At 38.3% G+C, this 9,139-nt stretch overlaps 1 protein-coding gene across 1 annotated transcript in view; it reads left to right on the top strand.

The window, feature by feature from the left end:
* The first annotated feature begins 7,627 nt into the window (after positions 1 to 7,627).
* tnrc6c2 (trinucleotide repeat containing adaptor 6C2) overlaps positions 7,628 to 9,139 on the top strand; it is a 70,422-nt gene continuing 68,910 nt past the window's right edge. The window contains exon 1 of the mRNA XM_052140712.1: positions 7,628 to 8,284. The gene's annotated coding sequence lies outside the window, so the exon portion shown is untranslated. The remainder of the gene's footprint in view (positions 8,285 to 9,139) is intronic.

Raw genomic sequence — 9,139 nt, 5'->3', positions numbered from 1 at the left:
AAACATGACAAATGTACAGTATTATGATGTTTGGAGGTCTCTCCTTCTATCAATCTATCACTTCATCCTTATGTAATGTCACTCTGTAATCAGCAACGTCACAAATGCAGTGTGAATATGTAGCACATTAACTCAGACTGTGTGAGATTATTCATAGCCTGGTGCCACCACACACCATATTAATTAATACAGCTCCCATTCCATATGTTTTCTGCTGGCAATATACAGTGAAAATCACAAAGCGTACTTATTAAATGTATAAAAACCTCACTTTTTTTTTTTTTTTTTTGTATTACTCATTTATAGATTTGTATTGGGTCTGTTTACTGTGCTGATTAGACCACTGACAGTCATATTAGATTCTGTGTATTTTTTATATGATCATTAGCAAAGACTGTGGAACATGTTTCCCCTGAAGGCAAGTCCTCTCCCATGAGTGCTTCTGTTCTGTCTCTGACTGCTGGAAATGAGGCTGAGAAAGATGGTTGGAAATTGTGTGAGCAGTCCTCAGGTTCAGTCAGATGTGGGATAGCTGGGGGGAATTTGAGGATCTAAAGTTGCAAGAACAAAGGAAAATAGCCATGCTTTTTCCTTGTATTTTTGACTGTCTCAAGTCTCTCAAGCTTTTTTGCCAAAGAGGTAGTAATAGCTGCTCTGAAGCTCTATTCGGCTGTATGCATCAATTTGTCGTTCTCTCTCTCACCCTTTCCCTCCTCTGGTGAAAGGTGATGGGCACGTATATGTGTGAGTGTGAGTGTGTGTGTGTCTCCTGGGAGCACGCCTCAGGAATTATAGCTAGCGGCAGAATGAAAGATTCATGATGCCAGGATATGTGTGTTTGTTTGTGTGTGTGTGTGTGTGTGTGTGTGTGTGTGTGTGTGTGTGTGTGTGTGTGAGTGTGTGCTTAGACTGGAAATAAGAAGCTGAGAAAAAAGTAGAGAGAGAGAGAGAGAGAGATGGCGCAGAGGGAGCACAAATAGAGGCAGCGTTATGGATGGCACAGTATAGTGCAGACTCAAAGGAAATCACAGACTCTTCTTGGTTCTTGTTAGGAGCACTGGGCTGCTAAAGTGTGACTCAAACACATGTAATTCATACAGTATAAACTAATCACTCTGAAACACTGTGTGATGGCATTTAATTTTCAGTCATCCAGCGCCTACCCATCTAATCATCTCACCATGTTATGAATCCCAAGGACTGTGATGATGTTCCAAATAGGTACTGTTTACTTGGGCATGAAAAGTAACTGAATACTAAAGGATGCTTTAACTCAAGTGCATGGCCTGGAGTGGCTGTTGGTGAATATGGAGGCTGATTCTTTGCAATGGCTTATCACAGAAGCAATGTTGTTAGGTGCACAATGGGATTGAGCCAATTTGGACATACAGTATGTCCCTGTATAAAAATATTTCGTTGGATCAATGTTCATAGTCCTAACCATGCCCCTATCTCAAACCCTAGCTACAACCTAGCCTTAGACCTTGTTTACAACTGGTATTAAGAACTTGGGTTATCTGATCACAAGTGGTCAGCAGAGACTCATCATTGTTAACACATGCTTATAACATGCGTCACATTTGTGTCTCCTGTAACTATTTGTGATCAGATTTCGAGAGGAGAGTCTTTGATTTTGTGACTGCATACATCACTCACTACGTTCTGTGCATGTACTATATATACATTATATATATGTGCTTTCCCAAATTTTGACCATATGGTTATGTTCTATAAATGCCAAAATGCAAAAGCCTTGTTTTATTACAGTGGTTAATTTAGAGAGGTAAACTACTGAGAAGTGGATCCTTCACTGGTGTCCAGAACAGATCAGGATAGATAAGTGCAATATGGTCACATGCATTTTTGACAACCTCAAAATTTGGTTTGAATGATCTGATCACAAAACCCCCATTTATACTAGGGATGTGCACTTTTAGTCGAATATTCGTTCTACAACAATTATTAGAATAGTAAAAATACGAATAATATGTTTGTAAGGCTTACTGTGAGAAAGCTGGGTTCCTGTTTAAATGTACTGGATAAGCAGGGTACACTTTACTCTCGTATATGTGCAGCTCGTCAGAAAGCACCCCATTACAACTTAATCCCCGCGACGCTTCTGTAAACAACAAACATGGCATCCAAGAAAGACTTTGCTAGCAGAGGTAAGGGACATTCCATCATTTAAACTGGTGTGTATAAATGAGTATAGTTTACTGAGCATGTGTATATGTTTGTTTTTCTCAACAAAAACATGATATGATATACAATATAAACATGATTACTATTATATGCCAAGAGTTTATAGTCGTCCTATACGTGAACTGCGTCAGTCTACTTCATCAGCATTTTTTTCTTCGCTTTGCGTGAGCTTAAATGCTTTCATTCTATTCTTCTTTTTTTTTTTTTTAAACACAGGACATGATATAAGCTTGTTTTGGATATAATTATAAGCTTTTTTTTTATGGTGATGCAACCTTTACGACTAAAAAAAATATTTTACAATGTCTCTTTCTCATTAATTACCTTAATTTAAATAATAGATTATATGAACATTCGTTTTTTATGAGCTTAAATATTCGAATACCAAATTATTGATGAATGCCCATCCCTAATTTATACCAGTATTTAGTGCTATCAACTTGTGATTGTACCAATTGGACAATTTCAGAATGAAATGATCCAGTAGGCTAGGAAGAACTACACTATGTTGAAACTCCTAACTCTAGCCTAAAAGCTACTGTATACTTTTCTGTGTACCATTCCATCTTGCACATGATCGAGCACTTAGCATTTCAAAATTGATCAGTCTGTGTGTACTGTGTTGATGATGAAATTTGCATCACACATACTTTTTGCAAGGCATAGTGGAATGTGGAAACCCAGAGTTTACTTTGACCTTAATGCTAAGCCTAACTTATCCCTAACCCTACAGTCTGTGAGGAGCTAAATCTACAGTCTCACACCATGAATTATATTTGCCAAAAGAACACAGATTAATTTAACCTCTGTTGTGAATGTTTATCCCCTCAGGCAAGGAGTGATATTCAGCAGTGCACAACTGTAATAGAGGTTGGAAATGGGTTCATTTCGTTGTGGGGAAGAAGAGAAACAGAGGTCTTTTGCCACAGGCAGAAACAGAGAGAAAGAAAGAGAAGGGGAGAGAGGGAGAAAGAAGGAAAGAGACAGAATTGGAGGTGTTACTGTCTGCAGTACAATCCCTCCTCTCTCTCTTTGGACAGGGTGTTGTTGTGATTAATGCAGCTTTCTTTTGCGTGACCCCCAAGGTCAGAGGAACAGTGGGAGTGAGGTGTGACACAGAGGGGGTAAAGCAGAGCATAATTCACTCCTGCAGCCAGTGCCTCTCTGCTGCTATAATCTGAAATATAATCAAACTTGCTATAATGCAACTGCCTAAGAAGAGTGGCAATGCTGGACAGTGCATATGCACACAAACACACATACACACAGACTCATGCATACATGACATCTGATCAAGAGTAATGTCACACGCAATAGAAAAACAGACAAATCCAAAACTCTCTTGCCACTGCACACTCTTACAGATGGATTCACAAAAGTGTATGCCAGATGCATGCATATGCTTGTACGCAGATGAGCAGAGACACAGCTGCATGAATCAGCACAGCTCTTGCTTTGTGTGTAACCAGAGGCGTTTCCAGCATTGAAGGACATCTGGGGCTTAGCCCAGACAATTTTATTTTCACACTAGCAACCACTTCTCTGTAGTCCAAAGCTGGTGAGAGGGTATTCTTTGAGTTTTGGTCTTGCTGGGCCTGTTTCTACAGTTCCTAAATCTTCCACTCTAGTACTATCCACGACTAACTCATCCTCTCTCCTCCCTGAATCATCTGTGATGCAAAAGAACAGATACAGCCCATAACTTATTGCAATCAGCTTCAAACAACTAATTCAACAAGTGCGACATATTTCAAATTGTAGACCAATACCATTGAAGTAAATGTATTGGCAGATCAGTGGGATTGCCCTAAGATCTATCATGATTCTTTAATTTTCATGTACATTACCATAAAGTCATCACAAAAGAGTTATATTATAGTGAGTAAAGTGAGGTAAAAAAATATTGAATATAAATAATTTATATTTTTTGACATAAATAGTCAAAATGATGTATAAGATCCTAAGTTAAAGCAATACATGAATAACTTTAGTCTCATTGACACACTATGGCATCGAACTGTATATAATTCCCATCATCTCTATGAGAATAATTCATCTGTCAAAATCCTCTCATTAGGAGCATTGAGATAAACAATGTTTCACTTTTAACTTTCTCTAAAGTAAAGGGACTGATTAATTGTTACCAGTTTCCATGCCTGATTCTGGCACAGCTGCTGCTGGCTCTTCAGTCTGTTGCTCATCTTTGCAACACTCTACAAAACCATTTAATCAAATCAAAGTGTATATTTCCTACAAACTAATATCACAAAACAAGTCACACATACATTTTATGCTAATGCTTATTGGTTATCCTTAGCGAAAACAACACCTGATAAACAAGAAAAGTACACTCTAAACAGGACTAGAACCACGGGCTCCGGCATAAGAGGCAAATGCGCTAACAAGTAGGCTAGAGGATACAAGATGTTGAGACCGTCGGTAGTGGACCTCTTGAGGTTTAGCTTACTGTGGGTGAAAGCCAGCTAGATGATGATCTTCAGACTTTAAGGACAAAAACCAATGTGAATTCTTACCCACCGATTTCTTTCGGAGAAATCCCCAAAGCCTCATTTGCTTAATTTTTGCTGTCTTTCCTGCTAACTGCTGTTAACTCGCCACTAAGTAACGTTAGTTGATGTCAACGACTGTGCAAGCTCGTCCCCTACTTGCTGCATATTCAACAGAGAGGAAGAAACGGAGTCGCCCATAGGCTACCGGCAGCAAAGGAACTTATTCTATAGGCTAGATTATGCCTATGTCTATTTTTACAGGCTGTATGCAGTATGTGCAAAGCCAAAGCACAATGAAATAAGGCAACTTATGATTTCGGGGTTTACATAGGCTATTGTCCGGTTTCATATTTGTCAGTCAACTTTTCAAAATACATTCGGGGCTACACTCAAAACATTCGGGGCTGAAGCCCTGGCAAAATCGGCTGCCGCCGCCGCCTCTGTGTGTAACGGCTGCACAGAGCTCCTCTTTCACGATTAATATGATGTTAAAATCTTGTTTCACAGCACTTGACATAATTTTTCCAAGAACATGTTTCTAGATAAACTAGTCATATTAAAGGACAGGGCTGTTAAAGCTAATCACAACAGAGGAATGCTGCTGTGGACCCCAAGATTAATTTGGGCCCTCGGAATTGCAATGAATCACAAACCCCCTCAGAAAACTTAAGTGAAGACTATAGGCAAACTCTTGCTTATGACAAGTGCTATCAAATGTTCTAGAATAAGTCAATTCAGAGACATCAAAGCTCCCACAGTAGAATTACATAAGCATGATACACATGAAATAACTGATTTGCTCTTAAGAGTCAAACTTAACATTATCAGGCTTATGATATTTAGAAGGAAGCGTTCCCTATTTGAAGTATTTGCTTAGGATTATATAAGAGATCACAAGATTTTGAGTCATTCATTCTGATAACTTAATGTTACTTAATGTTACATTTTATTGTGTCTGTGGTTTTACAGTTTTTTTTAAACAAGTATACATTTCCCATGAAAATGTGTACATTTCCACATGCTCTTTAACAAGTTAGTTCACTTTAACAAGTTAAAGTAGTCTTTTTGAAGGGATGAAGGGATTTTTTACACTGATGTCCAGGGTGCTGTGTTTGTTACTACCACCTGTCACAGGAAAATCACCAAACTGTCTGAAAAATCATTAAGGTCTGGAACTTTTGGGAGAAGAATGTTAAAAATGCTGACAAACGTAACACCATTATACTGTATTTAACTCAAATCTCATTTCCTCATTTGTTTTGTAACTGTGTTATCACCTAATTGCAAACTATATTCAGTGCTAAAACAGTGATCTATTAAACATAGCTCTGACAAATGCATTTAGCCAAATCCTGTCAACACACGGGCATATCGCCTGTTAATGCCATTGGACTAAATGCTCTGGGCGTAACCTAAGGAAACTGATCCAATAATATTATTGGGCTGACCAGGATCAACTAAAGGTCAGGGTGTTATCTCAGTTGCATGTACATCTGAATCAGGATGTTGACAGTGCTTCGCACAAATATTTTTGCTGTTGTAATCTGTAGGAATGCTTTTTCAGCCATCAAAAGTGTTTTAATATGATGATAATAATAAGGCGCTCTTTAAGTCAGTGCTTAATTTAAGATTGGGTGACTTCTTTTTACTTAATGTATTTTTGGTATTAATAAAGCATTAATACAATGTTACAGAAGCCTTATATTCAGTTTATAGCAGATCTAGCAAAGCAGATATAATGACTCCTTTATAACTGATTGACTGCTTTCTCTCTCTCTCGCTTTCTCTACCTGGTGGTCATTAGCCACTTTTCCCTGTTCACGTTCAGCTTCAAGAAACACAGACAATGATTATTAGCTCCTCATTATTCATTTAGACCCATGAAGGCAATCAATTAAGCTTAAGTGTGCAATAAATCTGATTAACCAGTCAAGTCCCAAAACACCATAAAACCGGCACTGGTCTGATTTTCCATAATTACTTTGATGAGAGAGGCTGAGCTGCAACAGTGTTTTGAGAGCGGCAACAAGACCATATGTTTTCTGAATAGGAATCAGATTTATGGCTTGTTATTTTATTTCATCATGTGTTACTTATGATGAATAAAAAAAGATTTGTGGGAATTTTAAATATAGCCATGTTGTGTGGTGAGTAATGCAAAGTCTTTTAATTATGAACATCTTAAATTATCAAATTTAAAACAACTACAGAAACAATGACTCCCCAGTGGTGTCAGTCACAAGCAGGTTTTATTTAAAGCTGCTCATATGAAATTTACAGCATAATGAACAGCATTTCTCTCTATTTTCTTTCCAGTCTTTTCCTCCCCCTTTTTTGTCCCATGGGAAATTACAACAGCCAAGATCTGGACCCAGCTGCTCTCTCTCTCTCTCTCTCTCAATTTTTTATTTCAAAATATAACACAAGAATCACACTCTAGGTCAAACAGTGCCAAGATGTATTAGATGTATTTTGCTTATATTACTATATCCACCATGCATGTAGGTATGTGTCATGCAATCATTCTGCTCATTAACATTCAATAATAAATACAGGTATAAATGAAAATTAAGACACAGACCTGCAAGAATAATTTACCACAACAAACCAACTCGTTCATGCTGAGCTAGTGTGAAATGAAGCACACAGTGTTTGTTTGATTGATTTGTTTGTTTGTTTGTGTGCAGAACGTGCAGGGGTCTTAGCTGAACGCCCATTCCAGCCTATTTGAATTCCAAATGGACGCTTTTTGAAACCATTTATGGACCGGCCTCCGCCGTACAAAATGCCTGTTTGCTCATTGGCTGATTGAACGTCATATGTAAATTACCTCGGCGACACCCCTCCCTCTGTAAATGAGCTGCACGTCTGCTGTGTTTATACTGAACAAAATGGCTGCAGAGGCTAGAGTCTGAGCCGACGCTCACAGCGCTTTCTCTGGACACTCCGCACGTATCCCTGGATATTTGCACTCTTCTATGTGGAACACCTTTGCTATTTTCTCGTGACTGCAGCCAGGCTGCTCACTACATCGCTGACTTGATCGGTCGCAATCTTTATTTTGCACTTTACTGAAGAAGCTGGCATCGGTTAATCTGCTGTCACTCTATCAACGAGTAGCAGCTTCAGACTGCCCTATTTTTCATTTTGCACCGTAGATCAGATTGCTATAACTGATGACCACTGTACTTAACAAATCTGATGTAATGTCAGGTTTCTCTCTTTTCGATTGTATTTAGTAGCGTTTATGTCATACAAATGTCGTGTGCTGTTTTTCGTGCATGCATGCATCTGTAATCTCTATCAGAGCCCGATGCTCTGAGACTACGTGAAGATTTCACAATAGTATTTTCCTTGTGCATAGTGCGTTTAGTGTTTTATTGTCAGTCTTTTGCCTTTTTCGGGACATTTTTTTTAGTTCAGCTGCTCGTTCAGTACAGTGTTACTGGGGTCTGTCTGTTTTTACGGGTACTTTTTCTGGGAAAAGGCCTTTTTTTTTTTTTTTGCTCCACTATACAGCATGCAACACTTTCTTACCGAAAGCTGCCAGAGCTCGACTTGTGAATCTAAAGGTAAGTCGACTCATTGGCTCTTCCTCAAAACCTCAGCTGCTGAGACTGACCGCGCCAATGACTGCTAAAAACGATATAGACAGCTCACTAGGTTTCAAGACCCAACCACTGATCATTTAGAAACAGGCTGGTAACTTCGTCTAATCCGTTTGAGATAATTGTTTGAAAGGTTGTAGGTTCTTACCTAACGATTATTCAATAACATTTCAAGAACTGTTACCGGTTCAATTCAAGGTAAGCTGAATAGACAGCATTTGTGGCGCTAATTTGAACATCACAAAAATAATTTCGATTTGTCCCTATTTTTTATAAATGGAAAAAATGTCTTATGTAATTTTAGAATGGAAGTGAATAAGGCCAGTTCATAAAAATAGAAGTACACATTGCGCTTTTAGTGTGATAAAATCGCATACTAACCTTATCTGTGTAAAGTTTTAGGCGATCAAGTACTACTTAGTTGTCCTCTGTTTAATGATGTGTCTCTGTAATGTTATGTGGGGCTTTCCTTTTTTGAGAAGGGCAAGGGGTATTAACATTTTTTGGTATGGCATCTTACGTTTTGGTGTTGTTGGAAGTTATGGCACATTAGGTGGCCATATTGTGAGTGGCATGTGCCACTAAAGTTGTGGCTCATGCTGCTGGATTTTCTGGCACATTCAGTGGTAAGCAGGGTTGGGGTTAAGCTTACACAATTAAGCAAGAAACATTGATTTCAAACTTTGAACTTTATTTTTTATTTATTTTAACCAAAAATCAAATGAAAGTGTAATTAAAATGTGTGTTGTTCAACTGTTTGAAAGATGGTTTTACAACAGTTGTGAAGTGCAACATCTCTTTGTAAAAGAACCTACTACA

The sequence above is a fragment of the Xyrauchen texanus genome, chromosome 13 (genome assembly GCF_025860055.1).
Source record: "Xyrauchen texanus isolate HMW12.3.18 chromosome 13, RBS_HiC_50CHRs, whole genome shotgun sequence".
Lineage (NCBI taxonomy): Eukaryota > Metazoa > Chordata > Actinopteri > Cypriniformes > Catostomidae > Xyrauchen > Xyrauchen texanus.
Note: the sequence above shows the minus strand (reverse complement) of the source record. Positions and strands in the feature narration are given on the sequence as shown.